We start from the raw sequence: 12,630 nt of genomic DNA, 5'->3' as shown, positions 1-12,630 counted from the left end.
CCCCTTCATACATCTCACAGCAAGTTCAATTCCAATCTATTTGACCAATTCTGACAAATGGTGTTATCTCCTCCACTTTTCAGTTAACTCAAGGAATGTGTCTGGGGTACCCTCGATTGCCTCTATTATTTGATATAGCCATGGAATCATGAGCAGCATATATCAGACACTCACCCCTCCATTGAAAGAATTACCATTTGGGGTAAAGAGTACAAGATTAGCCTATACCTGGATGATATTCTGCTCGCTCTCAAAAATCCTTCCTCTTCGATTCTACCTGCAGTAACCTACTTCAGTGAGATCCCAGATTTTGGATAAACTGGAACAAGTCTCAAGTGACGGACACTTCTTGTAGACCAAATCCATCTCAAATACAATCATTCTCCTTTCATTCATGCAAAGAGATAACCTATTTAGGCATCAGGATATGCTCTGATTTATCAAAGATAGTATCTGCAAACATGAATGTCATACTCACAGAAGTGACAAAAGACATTGAGAAATGGCATTCACTACCAATATATTTATTGGGAAAGGTAGAAGCTATTAAAATGAATGTAGGACCAAGATTAACGTATATGTTTATTTTAATTCCACTTAAATTTCCTGCTTCACCTTTCACAAGAATAGAGTTGTACAACAATTTTTATGGAATACAAAGACACCACGGATAACCCACAAGATACTTAAGAAATCATGGCAAAATGGAGGGCAGGGGATTACCTGATTTGCAATTTATATCTCCTGGCTTTTCAATTAATATTTTTAATAAGATTGTTCTGTCCCACTAACTCTTCCAAAACCCAATGTGAGTTGAGATTGAAGAAAAATTAGTTAACCCCTTGGGTGCTCTCTCTCGGCACTTCCATTTTTAAAATGGTTGCCTACACCTTTAAGGAAAAACTATTTACCTCATCTGGGAGTGTTTTTCAGAAAATCAAGTTGATTGCCACTTCTATTCTCACCAACTCTCCTTCCATGCCAATCTGGAATAATCCTCATTTAAATTTGCTAATAGCTCAAAACTCAAATCTGCCTGGTTAACCAAGGACATATTAATCGTACAAGATATTGCTGAACACACAATTTTAGCCTTCTTCACATATCTTAGCAATAAATACCAGCTATCAATAGATCAAGGTCCTTTCTACAATAAACTTCAACTCAAAATTATAAAGGAGCTGGGGAATGGCTGGCAGGTCACAAACACTCCACTTGAATTGCACCTTAAAAAGAATAAGAATATTAGCCAAAAATATTTTGCGGGTAACACATACAAATGGCTGAACTCCTTAATTTATCCCACTGAATATACCATAAAAGAACAATGGAAAATGAAGCTAAATATCTCCATTTCTTCTGACAAGTGAGATAATATCTGGCACAATGTACGCAGAACATGCGTTCTTTGGTTTTGGGTTTCTTTCCGAACAAATTTACAAGCATTACTGGACTCCTGGGTGACTGCAATGAAGCTGGACTCTCCCCACACAGTAAATGTTGGAGATGTGACAGCTCCATTGCAAACCTGTCTTACATTGACATACAAAGACTAAGTATATCCACACTTTGGGGGGGGGGAAAAAAAGTGTGGTGTTCTACCTAAGGCGACTAGGGTAGGGATTTCCTCTACGCCAAGCCTCTGTGTTTTGGGCATTCTCAAATCTCTACCCTTTCGAGTAATGCTAAGAAATGGACTACTGCAGCACATATAGTGGCCAAAAGAGTCATTTTGCAAAATGACTATCTGCTGCTCCCTTTCACATTCTTCGAGCTAGCCAATATCACCCTCATGGAAAAACTGACATTAATCTATACAGGCACAAGATCCAACTGTGAAGACACTTGGTTGTTCATGAGAGCTTGACAAATTGACTCCAGGTACATTGAGCTTCTGATGTGCCTTTTTTGAGAGCGTGGGAATGGGAGGTTTGCTATAATGCTTAGGGGTACTTATCTGTGAATATTAAAATACTGTGTTATTGTTAAATGTGTTCTCGTGCTGTGTTTTCCTTGTCATTGTACTTTAATGTCTGTATGGGTTTATTAAACTTCTGAAAAATAAAATAAAAAAAAGATACAATTGTTAAAATCACCAAAGTACATTTTGTGATGCAGTCTCATTGCTCTATCATTTTCCTTCATTTATTTGATCATTCAAAAACTCCACAATATGCACGAAGTCTCTCAGTCATTAATTTACAGAAATGAGGTCTGTGTTGAATAAAATGGACTTATTTCACCCATTCTGGCCTTCAGAAATATGATCTTCCATTTCCACAAGATCATTTGCTCGCTCTTCCCTCAGTGGCTTTCCCCAGAAATAACCTACTTCTCTGGAATGAAAGTTTGTTTCCTTCTCTCCTACACTTTTATGCTGTAGACCCAGATAAAAGAAATCTCAGATATTTTATAGAACATTCAATGTGCTGCCACAGGGCCCAATCTTCTGAGATGCTGAATGTTCTCAACTTCCATTGAGAACTTGAAACCCCTCAGGATATAGCCCTTATTCCTGTAGATTGTCTGTCCACACATTAAAGCCAACCACAGTGGCCAAACCCCATTAGCTCCCTGTTTCATCGCGAAGTGTACATCTGTTCTAGCACATGCAACTGCTCTTCCGGTAGGAAGTCAGCAGCCTTTTGCAGGGTGCAGTCATGTGTTCCTTTCAGAAAAAAGTTTTAGTTTTTAAAAAGAATTAGTAAGAAGTTGTGATTTCACACACACACACTCTGGTCATTTCTTAACACGTTAAAGGATTTTTCTCCCTGTTAGGACCAAGTCTGCAAGTGTGAAGTTGTAAAAATTAAATTGATTTTGGTTATCCATTTGAGGGAGGAGGAGCACAAAGCCCCTCCCCCCCCAATAAAATGGCCAAATAGAGAGAGTGGATTAATGAAAATGATTTTAAATGAAAAATAATTTATTTTAAACTGTTATTTTTTATTTTATTTAAATAATAAGTTTCTCTTTCTAAAAATAAACCTGCTTAAATTGAAATCTGAGTTTAATACAAAATATGTTAAGGACTAAACTTACTATATCTTAAAACATTTAAATAAAAAATAAATATGCTGAATCCATGAGCATCTACCATGAACTCTAAGGCCTGGTCCACACTAACCCCCCACTTCGAACTAAGATACGCAGCTTCAGCTACGTGAATAATGTAGCTGAAGTTGAAGTACCTTAGTTCGAACTTACCGCGGGTCCAGACGCGGCAGGCAGGCTCCCCCGTCGACTCCGCGTACTCCTCTTGCGGAGCAGGAGTACCGGCGTCGACGGCGAGCACATCTGGGATCGATCTGGGATCGATTTATCGTGTCTAGACAAGACACGATAAATCGATCCCAGAAGATCGATTGCTTACCGCCGGACCCGGAGGTAAGTATAGACCTACCCTTAGAGTTAAAGGCTGTTTGTCTATATAAAGAAAGAATCAGTGGAAAAACATCCAACTTTTGAGGTCAAACTTTATAAATAATGCACAATAGCTCAGCCTAAAGTTAAACTCATTTTCAAGAGACTTAGGCAAGTAAGAATTTATGCTCCAGTCAGGAGCGATGGAAGCTCCCTAAAAGTGGGGAGGCCCCACGCCATCCCTTCCCCCTGAACCCGTCCTCCCGCACCACCCCTTTCCCCTGAACCGCCTGCTTGCCTTTACAGCCAGTAAAAAGTGATGGGGCCATGCCCGCTGGCCCCAGTCACTTTCACATGGGCATATTTAAAATTTTTCTCAGGCTGACTTGAAATAATCCTTTTAATTCACTGATTACAGTTAATCCCTCTGTTTCTTTAATAACTCATTTAGTTGTAAATGTTAAACATGTTTTGATAAGAGAAGTTTACATATGCAAAACATTTAAGATTGTTTTGTTTAATAAAAATAAATTGTATATGTTGTGTTGAATTAAATTCCATTTACCATCACCATCCCTAATGTAGCTTGACACAATTTACAAGCAAAAAGTTAATTAGCTAGTAAATGAGCAATATATCATTCACTATTTTCTAACATACTAAAAATGTGCAATTAATAAGAACCTGAAAATATTAAGCTATAATTGCTTAAATCAATGTAAATAGTGTACCTCCTAAGTAGCAAAAAGATTATCAAATCTAGTGTAAAGGCGCTATTTAGCTGTAAATCAACGTTTTAATGGTTATATCAACCAATGAGAATGCACCTTTCTCTAGGCAATCAATGAACTATAAATAGAAATGTTGATTACAATCAATTATTTAAATTGAGGCTTTCCACTTGGTGATTTAAATCAATGCACCTTGAATAGAATGTAACAAACCAGCCAGAAAACCAAGTTTTGAGTGCTAAACAACAGGGTGTTTTTTTCAGCAAGATAGAAAGCACTTGGAGGCAGTGGCTTACAAGGAAAGTGCCTCCTCAGCATTGCTATGTGTCACAGTCATCTAAAATGAATGAATTCAATCCAAGGAAAGAAAGAGGATTAGAACACTTAAATTGTGACTCTGCAGAAAGAAGTAAGAAAATGTGATAAATTGACTAATGAATGCTGATAAGCTGGGCAAGTGTTTAACATTTTGAATTCTAACACTGTGAGCAGGTTGTGTGAACGCAATTTTTTACTGAACCCTCCCCATCGCCCACTCCAAACTCCCTTAGCCAGTACCAAATGGCTGAGGCCATCACGCAGCAGAAAGCAGGAGACTGCAGGAATTGTTTTGGTTAGAAATCACAATCACAGTAGATATTAGGGAACCTCTCTCAGAGAGGAGAAGGGACAATTTGGGAGGAGAAAATCTTCATCTTTAACATATGGAAGTTCAGCCCATGGAGATGAAAGTTCCCAGTACTGCAACGTTCCACCTTGCGCTGAACAGCCTTATCAAGACGGACCTTAAAGACAAAGGCAGCTGCAACCAATCTGATTCATACCAGCTAAACACAGCCCTCAGTTCCCTGGTCAGTTGTCAAGTGGGGCCATCCACCGGACACAACATCGTCAATTTACCATCGCATCCTTTCCCTAGAACAGTGGTTCTTAAACTTTTTTTTCCGCAGACCACTTGAAAATTGCTGAGGGTATCGGCGGACCTCTTAATGATCTTTCCAAATGTTGTTTGCACCGTTAGGTAACTATTGTAAAGCGCTTTGGATAAAAGTGCTATGTAAAACCTTAATTATTAACTTTTTTTGTTCTAGAAATAAAAGCATACAACTCATATTTTAATATCAGTAATCTTACCTTTCTAATGAGATGGATGTGCCCTCTCCCTCCCGCCGTGGCAGCCCCCAAGCTGGGGCTGGAAAGGAGGGGGGGGGGTGTGGGTCTCTCCCTCGCCACAGTAGCCCCAGAGCTGGGGCTCGGAAGAAGGGAGGTCTCTCCCTGGCAGCCGCAGTCCTGGAGCTGGGGAAAGTCGCCTCTTTCTCTCGCCACTGCAGCCCTGCACGTCCCGAATTCCCCCCACCCCCTCTTTTCATCCCACTTCCCTCTCCCACCTACTCCCTAATCCCCCCACGGCCACCACCTCACCTTACATGTGCATCTTCTCCAGGGTCCAGGCACCTAATTAGAGGAGCCAAGCCTGCTCGGCTCCACTAATTAGGTGGGTGGCCTTCATTCACTCGTGTGCGGCTGCCCAGGTCCACCTTATCCGTGGACCACCTGAATGGAGCTCGCGGACCACAGTCTGAGAACCTGTGCTCTAGAATCAAATCTATTCCCTTCTCCAGGTGTGCAGCAGGCACATTACACAAGTAACATTGTTACAAGGTGTGTTTCCTTGTATACACACAAATCCTTCCAATCTCATCATTCAAGCCATTTTTTAAAATGTAGGAACAAAAAGTCATCATTTTGTCCTTCTGCTCCAAAGCTCTTTAGTGCACAAGGTTAAAAACAAGCTGCCACAATTTGTATTAGACATTAGCTGCACTGGCTTGATGGAATTAAATGAACTATTCTTGGCTCCAAAGTCAATAAAACGGAGCTTCCAGACTTTGGTTTCAGAGCGTGCAGCTAAGAACAATTTATCTAAATCATTGCTTCATATGAGGGGAAAAACAAGCTGCTAACACACATCACTGCACTAATGGACCTTTCCACAAGCACTGAAAAGCCCAGGCCTGGCTGTCATTATGCAGTCATTTAAGTGAATGGACAAAAGGGGACTCATTGGCCCTGTGGATTACTACCATAGCCTTTCGCCAATGTTAGAAGAGAGCTTGCTAGAGGAATCCTAGCCAATAATGCACATTTGAGTAAATATAAAAAATAAAATTACAAAATTCAACACAATATTCAAGAGACCTGGAACAGCCGGGAACTTTGCAGATCAGCACTGCAGAACAAAAGCAGAGTTACAGTATAAACAGGTCCTCGATTTCTATAGCGCCCTAAAAAAAAACTACACTCAATGTTACGGTTGCAAGCAATGCACTCAAAAGCCAACAAGTGACAATATGCAGGTTGCCTGTGCCATCTTTATTCTATCTCCATGTGTATGCATTTCAATATACACTAGTTACATCAACATGTACTATTTTTCCATACAACCCCTGCATCAAGCAGTGCACAGAATGTAACGCAGAGGTGAAGGTGGTGGTTACACACCACAATCCCTATTTACCAACATTAAAGCAACTTTCCTCTATGGAAATTAAATATTGGTAATGTTTTAAAAAATTAAAAAAACATAAGAGTTATTCTTATCCTTACTATTAATGAGGGCACCCCACCTTGTTGGGAATGGGCAACAAGGGATGGATCATTTGATGATTACCTGTTCTGTTCATTCCCTCTGGGGCACCTGGCATTGGCCACTATCAGAAGACAGGACATGGACCTTTGGTCTGACCCAGTTTGGCCATTCTTATGATGTAGGGTGGCTCTTCTTTCCTTGCATTCCCCAAAATGGAAAAACTAAGTAGTCTAAAATGTTTGTCTGAAATCACGTTTTTCAACAGTGAAATGTAGCAGGTTTGGTTACTTCAGTATGTGCCTCAGAGCACAAAGCAAACTAATGTAAGAATTTCATTGCCTGTCACTGAACTGGAGTTACTTTTGGCAGGAAACTCAAGTGTTGAACTTGCACATCACACAACAGTTTAATCTGAGAGGAGTACGGCATACATTTGAAACTACCTGGGGAATGTTGGGGAGACTGAATTGCATTAATCAAGTTGAAATTTGGCAAGGAGCTTTGGGCTAACACCTTCACTCATGTGAAAAGTTTTAGACCTCAGTTTTGGATGTCATACAGAATCCAGTTGTATGTAGCGTACTCTGTCAGCCCCTGCTGAGGAACTATAGAGTACCTGGAGATAAAAGAATGAATAAGTGCAGCTTGAAGTTCTGTTAGCTGTATAGAATACCGCTTTCCATATATCAAGCCAAAAGAAACAACTCAGTTAGTTTTGTGTGGTTAGAGGATATCTTTGAAAGTAATTCTTGTGAGTTGAACTGTACTAAAAATAAGTGAGCAATGCCAACTGTTGGAAATTCCTGAAATGAAAACAGTAATGTCTTGGGGGCTGATTCCACGGAACATTCACCTGACATCTGGGTGGAGGCATAGGCATTCTATTCATGGGAAGAATAGAAGAACCTGGGGTGTTTAGTTACTTCTAATGAAACTTTGCAGCTTTAACATTTTTCTAGTAAGTGCTCAAAAGTCAAAAAAAGCCAAAGTTAAGGTTACACACACAACTCTAACCTCTGTCCCTTGTGTATACATTGCGTAGTTCATAATGGCACAGCAATACTTTTTTCCCTCTGGATCACTGCATCTTTCTGTGTATAGGTTGGATGGTGTTCAATAACTGATGGTAGGGGTCATGATAATCTCTGTATTATTCAGGGCCAGAATCCATTTTCAGTTACAGCAGTATAAATCTAGAGTAACTCCATTCTATTTATCTCTTGATCTTAGTACTTCTTGTACTTTGACCTTAATTTATGTCAATGGGTACATCTACACAACAAGTAGAAACCTATAGCAGCAGGTCTCAGAGCCCTGCTACAGACTGTAGGCTCCCACTACAGCATTAAAAATAGCTGTGTAGACATTTGAGCTTGGGCTAGAGCTTAGACTCTGAAGTCTAGGGAGGGTGGCAGGTTTCAGAGCCTGAGCTCCAACCTGAGCCCGAACATCTATAGAGCTAGTCTGTACACCTGGCCTCTGAGGCTCAGTGCTGTGGATTTCTGTCTGCCATGTAGTTGTACCCAGTGTGACTGAGATGTAAATATGGGCTTCAGTGTGCAGGTTGTAAGGTGCACAGAGAACATAAGAATGGCCATACTGGGTCAGACCAAAGGCCCATCTAGTCCAGTATCCTGTCTTCTGACAGTGGCCAACGCCAGGTGCTTCAAAAGGAATGAATAGAACAGGTAATCATCAAATGATCCATCCCCATTGCCCATTCCCAGCTTCTGGCAAACAGAGGCTAGGGACACCATCCCTGTCAACTTGGCTAATAGCCATTGATGGGCCTATCTTCCATGAACTTATCTAGTTATTTTTTGAACCTTGTTATAGTCTTGGCCTTCACAACATCCTCTGGCAAAGAGTTCCAGAGGCTGACTGCGTTGTGTGAAGAAATACTTCCTTTTGTTTGTTTTTGTTTTGTCTCAACTCAAGTTATGAATAATCTGTTCATGGCCGTGATCTGCAATTTGTAGCCAGATGAGTAATATGGCTGGGGAGGATGGGAGGAGGGCTTGCCTACACACAAATTGGCAATGAAATTAGCTTGAGTGCTTTTAATTAGACTCTTTTGTTATTTATGGAAAGTCTGTAACCAGACACACTTATTGCAAATTAAATAGGTTTATTTCAATTTAGTTTACACATAATTTAAACTGAACTGAAATAAACTATTCTTAATCTGAGCATCAGTGCCTAGAGCCGCACAGAGACAGATAGGAGCAATTAAAGACAATTCATGTATTTTAGCCAGGCAAGCGATCACATGTTCAGGCATGAGAGGCATATAGACAAACCGAGCGTTACGGGGTGCCCTACAAACTGCTGAAGCCTGGTGATGGGTGTCTGTGGCCACTTTCCAGAGGGCCCCAAAGAACCAGCTATCCACTGCAGTCCCGCCACTCCCCAGCACATGGGGGCAATGTGGGTGCTGCCCCTCCCCACCAAGCCCCATACTGGTAAATTCCACGCCCTCAGGGGCCCTAGTGGCTGGGAAGGACCCTGCACGGGAGAGTCACCAGAAGGGGCCCAGCCCCATAGAAGGGAGTCATGGGAAAAAACCCCTCTGCCCCCCCCAAAAAAGTTGTAGGGGATGAGGGAATAGCACTGTCCATTCCCCTCCACACACATACACAAAGTCATAAGGGCCAGTCATGACCGGTACAAGCTGTAAGGGGGAAGGCACTACATAGAATCATAGACTATCAGGGTTGGAAGGGACCTCAGGAGGTCATCTAGTCCAACCCCCTGCTCAAAGCAGGACCAATCCCCAGACAGATTTTTGCCCCAGATCCCTAAATGGCCCCCTCAAGGATTGAATTTACAACCCTGGGTTTAGCAGGCCAATGCTCAAACCACTGAGCTATCCCTCCCCCCAATACAGGAACCCCCCAGTACAAGCTGTAGGGGATGGGGCTAGCCCTACACTACCCCCACACAAAGGGACCCACCCTCCCCCCAGTATGGGCTGTGGGGGTGGGACTAGCCAAGCGCCCACACACACACAGGGACCCCCCCCCAGTACAGACTGTAGGGGTGGGGCTAGCCCTGCGCACACACCCCCACACACAGGGACCTTCCCAGTACAGACTGTGGAGGGGTGGGGCTAGCCCTGCGCACACACACCCCAGACAGGGACCCCCCAGTACAGCCGGTGGGAGGGTGGGGCTAGCCCTGCACCCCCCACGGGGACCCCCCAGTACAGCCGGTGGGAGGGTGGGGCTAGCTCTGACCCACACACACAGAATCACGCAGACAGGCCCCCGCCGCAGATTAGGGGCGGGGGTCCCGTACCCCTCCGCGCACGCGCGCGCACACACACTCACCCTTCGCCACTTGCCAGCCGGCCTCCTACCGGCTCCGCTCCACTCTCTTGGCTCCGCCCCGGGGCGTGTCTCCGCCGGAAGGGATGGGGCTGCGCAAGCATCACTCCGCCCCGCTGAGGGCATGACGCCATTTCCGCTTCTGGTCCCTGAGGTTCTCTGCCCCCGGGGGTTGGTTACCAGGAGTGGGGCGTCTGAGATATGCGCCTGCGCGAGACGGGAGTGCCCACGCGCTCGGGCAGCTGGCGGCCCGCCCCACGAGCGAGCGTAGGGCCCTCTAGGGGCGGGCTCGGACCAGGGCGGGGCCCGAGGTCTGCGTACACCTGCCGCTCTTCCAGCCGTGGCCCCTAGGGCAGCTGGTGTGGGGGAGTTCCGCAGGCTAACTTGACTGTGGTTAAAAATAGCCCAAATTTTATCAGCTGCAATAGGGTTGCCAAGCCTCCAGGATTAGCCTGGAGTCTCCAGGAATTACAATTATATTTTGTGATGAAATCCCCAGGAATACCTCCCACAAAACTGGCATCCCTCAGCTGGAAGCTCCTTGGGCCCTGGTGGTGCCTGAACAGGAACCTGATTAGCATCTGCACCCACCAAGCTGCACTTCATGCTCAGGCACCTTGGCCGGAGGGGAACAGATGGGGCAGGCACCACAAAGCAGCAATACGGGTCTGCCCAAGCTGCTGTGGAAGTCGAACTATGTTTTTCCCATCTGTGATCAGCCTGCCACTTGGTGTAAGAAACCTCCGCCCAGCACTGCAGAAATCTTGGCCCCAGACTAATAGCAGTTTAGGAAGCAGGAATGATTTTGTATGAGTGTCTCCGCAGTGCAGAGAACATGCAGCATGGTGCTTGCAAGACAACTGGCCAGTAGTGCAGCACTAACCACACCCCACCCTTTACCTGCTACTGGGTTGTGATTAGCAGGGCAGCAAGTCAACCCAGAACCATTTCAATCCAATATTTTTACTTGAACCAGAACTAAATCTGAACCACAATTTTGTCAGTAAAACAAAATTTGGCTTATGGTTAAAATATTTTTTAAGCTCTCCAGTTTAAAAAACTAGTGATCTTATTTTGCTTTATAAAATAAGAAAGCGATCGAGGAGAGACACACCTCTGACTATGTAAAATCAGTTATTCTTAAAGTTGTTGCTATATATGGAATCACTCCAAGGCACACATGTAGTATTATGTTCATGGAGCAAACATGGTGAAAACGATGTTAATTAGGACTAGGAAACAGAAGAACAAGCATAACAAATTCAAAATAAAGGGGAAACACAGAATTTACTCTTCAGGGAAGCTGCTCAAGAAGATATGGACCAAGATTGAACTGATTTGATTCATGTGGTTGAAGAAGCTAAACTTAGGAGGCAATAGAAGTAACATTGCAGGGAGGTCACTGTTCTGCCCATGCACTTGCAACTTGCTGTTGAAGACTCATTGAAGGAATGTGCAATCACTACCATAACTTGTAAAGCTTGATATCTAAAAAATAGAGAAACCAAACAATATTGGTAATCATTAGATAGTGGTAGATAAGATAGAAAATATCATATTGCCTCTATATAAATCCATGGTTCGCCCACATCTTGAATACTGAGTACAGATGTGGTCAACCCATCTCAAAAAACATATATTGGGATTGAAAAAGGTTGCTCTTTTCTGAACAAAAATGATTCAGGGTATGGAACAGCTTCCATCTGAGAAGAGATTAAAAAGACTAGGACTTTTAAACTTGGAAAAGAGACGACTAAGGGGGATATGATAGAGGTCTATAAAATCATGACTGGTGTAGAGAAAGTAAATAAGGAAGTGTTATTTACTTCTTCTCATAACACAAGAACTAGGGGTCAACAAATGAAATTAATAGGCAGCAGGTTTAAAACAATCAAAAGGAAGTATTTCTTCACACAATGCACAGTCAACCCGTGGAACTCTTTGCCAGAGGATGTTGTGAAGGCCAAGACTATAACAGGATTCAAAAAAGAACTAGATAAATTCATCAGTGGCAATTAGCAAGGATGGGCAGGAAGTTGGGAATGGGCGACAGGATCACTTATTTCCTGCTCTGTTCATTCCCTCTGTGGCACCTGGCATTGGCCACTATCTGGGCTAGATGGACCTTGGGTCTGACCCATGATCCAATATGAACTGACCATGGGTGATTTTTATGATACTGGGTTAAAATGCAAACTAGAAACATCAAAAGTCTCTTCTCTTTTTACTGTCTTCAATGAAAAAACAAGAACAAATCTGTTTTGAAAATTATATTTTCTTTCATTTATGTACCTTGATCCTAGATATCAACTGCTACTGTCAGAGGAGGACAAAATCAAGGCAACATTTAATTTACCCAAAATGTGGACAAAAATGGAAATGTTTCATTCATTCATTTCTCAAGTTCATGGAGCATACAGTGCCCACTTTAGATCACCTTTTCCAGACAGCCTGGTCTCCTGCCAACATTGCAATAATGATGTCATAGAATCAATGTCAGACACATCTGAAATTGAAATATCTGATGATGATTTGGAACTTCATAAAGCTCATGAAATCTCCAAAAAGATAGAGCTATCTGGACAAAGGAAAGTGCAAAAAAGGGATTGGGACAGTTCTT

General features: G+C 42.9%; 1 protein-coding gene across 1 annotated transcript in view; it reads right to left on the bottom strand.

Annotated features, from left to right (window-relative positions):
- Positions 1-10,149, bottom strand: part of FAM234A (family with sequence similarity 234 member A) — a 56,472-nt gene extending 46,323 nt beyond the window's left edge. The window contains exon 1 of the mRNA XM_005294419.5: positions 10,014-10,149. The gene's annotated coding sequence lies outside the window, so the exon portion shown is untranslated. The remainder of the gene's footprint in view (positions 1-10,013) is intronic.
- Between the last annotated feature and the right edge of the window lie 2,481 nt (positions 10,150-12,630).

This window comes from Chrysemys picta, chromosome 10 (genome assembly GCF_011386835.1).
Source record: "Chrysemys picta bellii isolate R12L10 chromosome 10, ASM1138683v2, whole genome shotgun sequence".
In the NCBI taxonomy this organism is placed as follows: domain Eukaryota; kingdom Metazoa; phylum Chordata; order Testudines; family Emydidae; genus Chrysemys; species Chrysemys picta.
The sequence above is the reverse complement of the archived record's forward strand: the minus strand, read 5'-3'. Positions and strand labels throughout refer to the sequence as shown.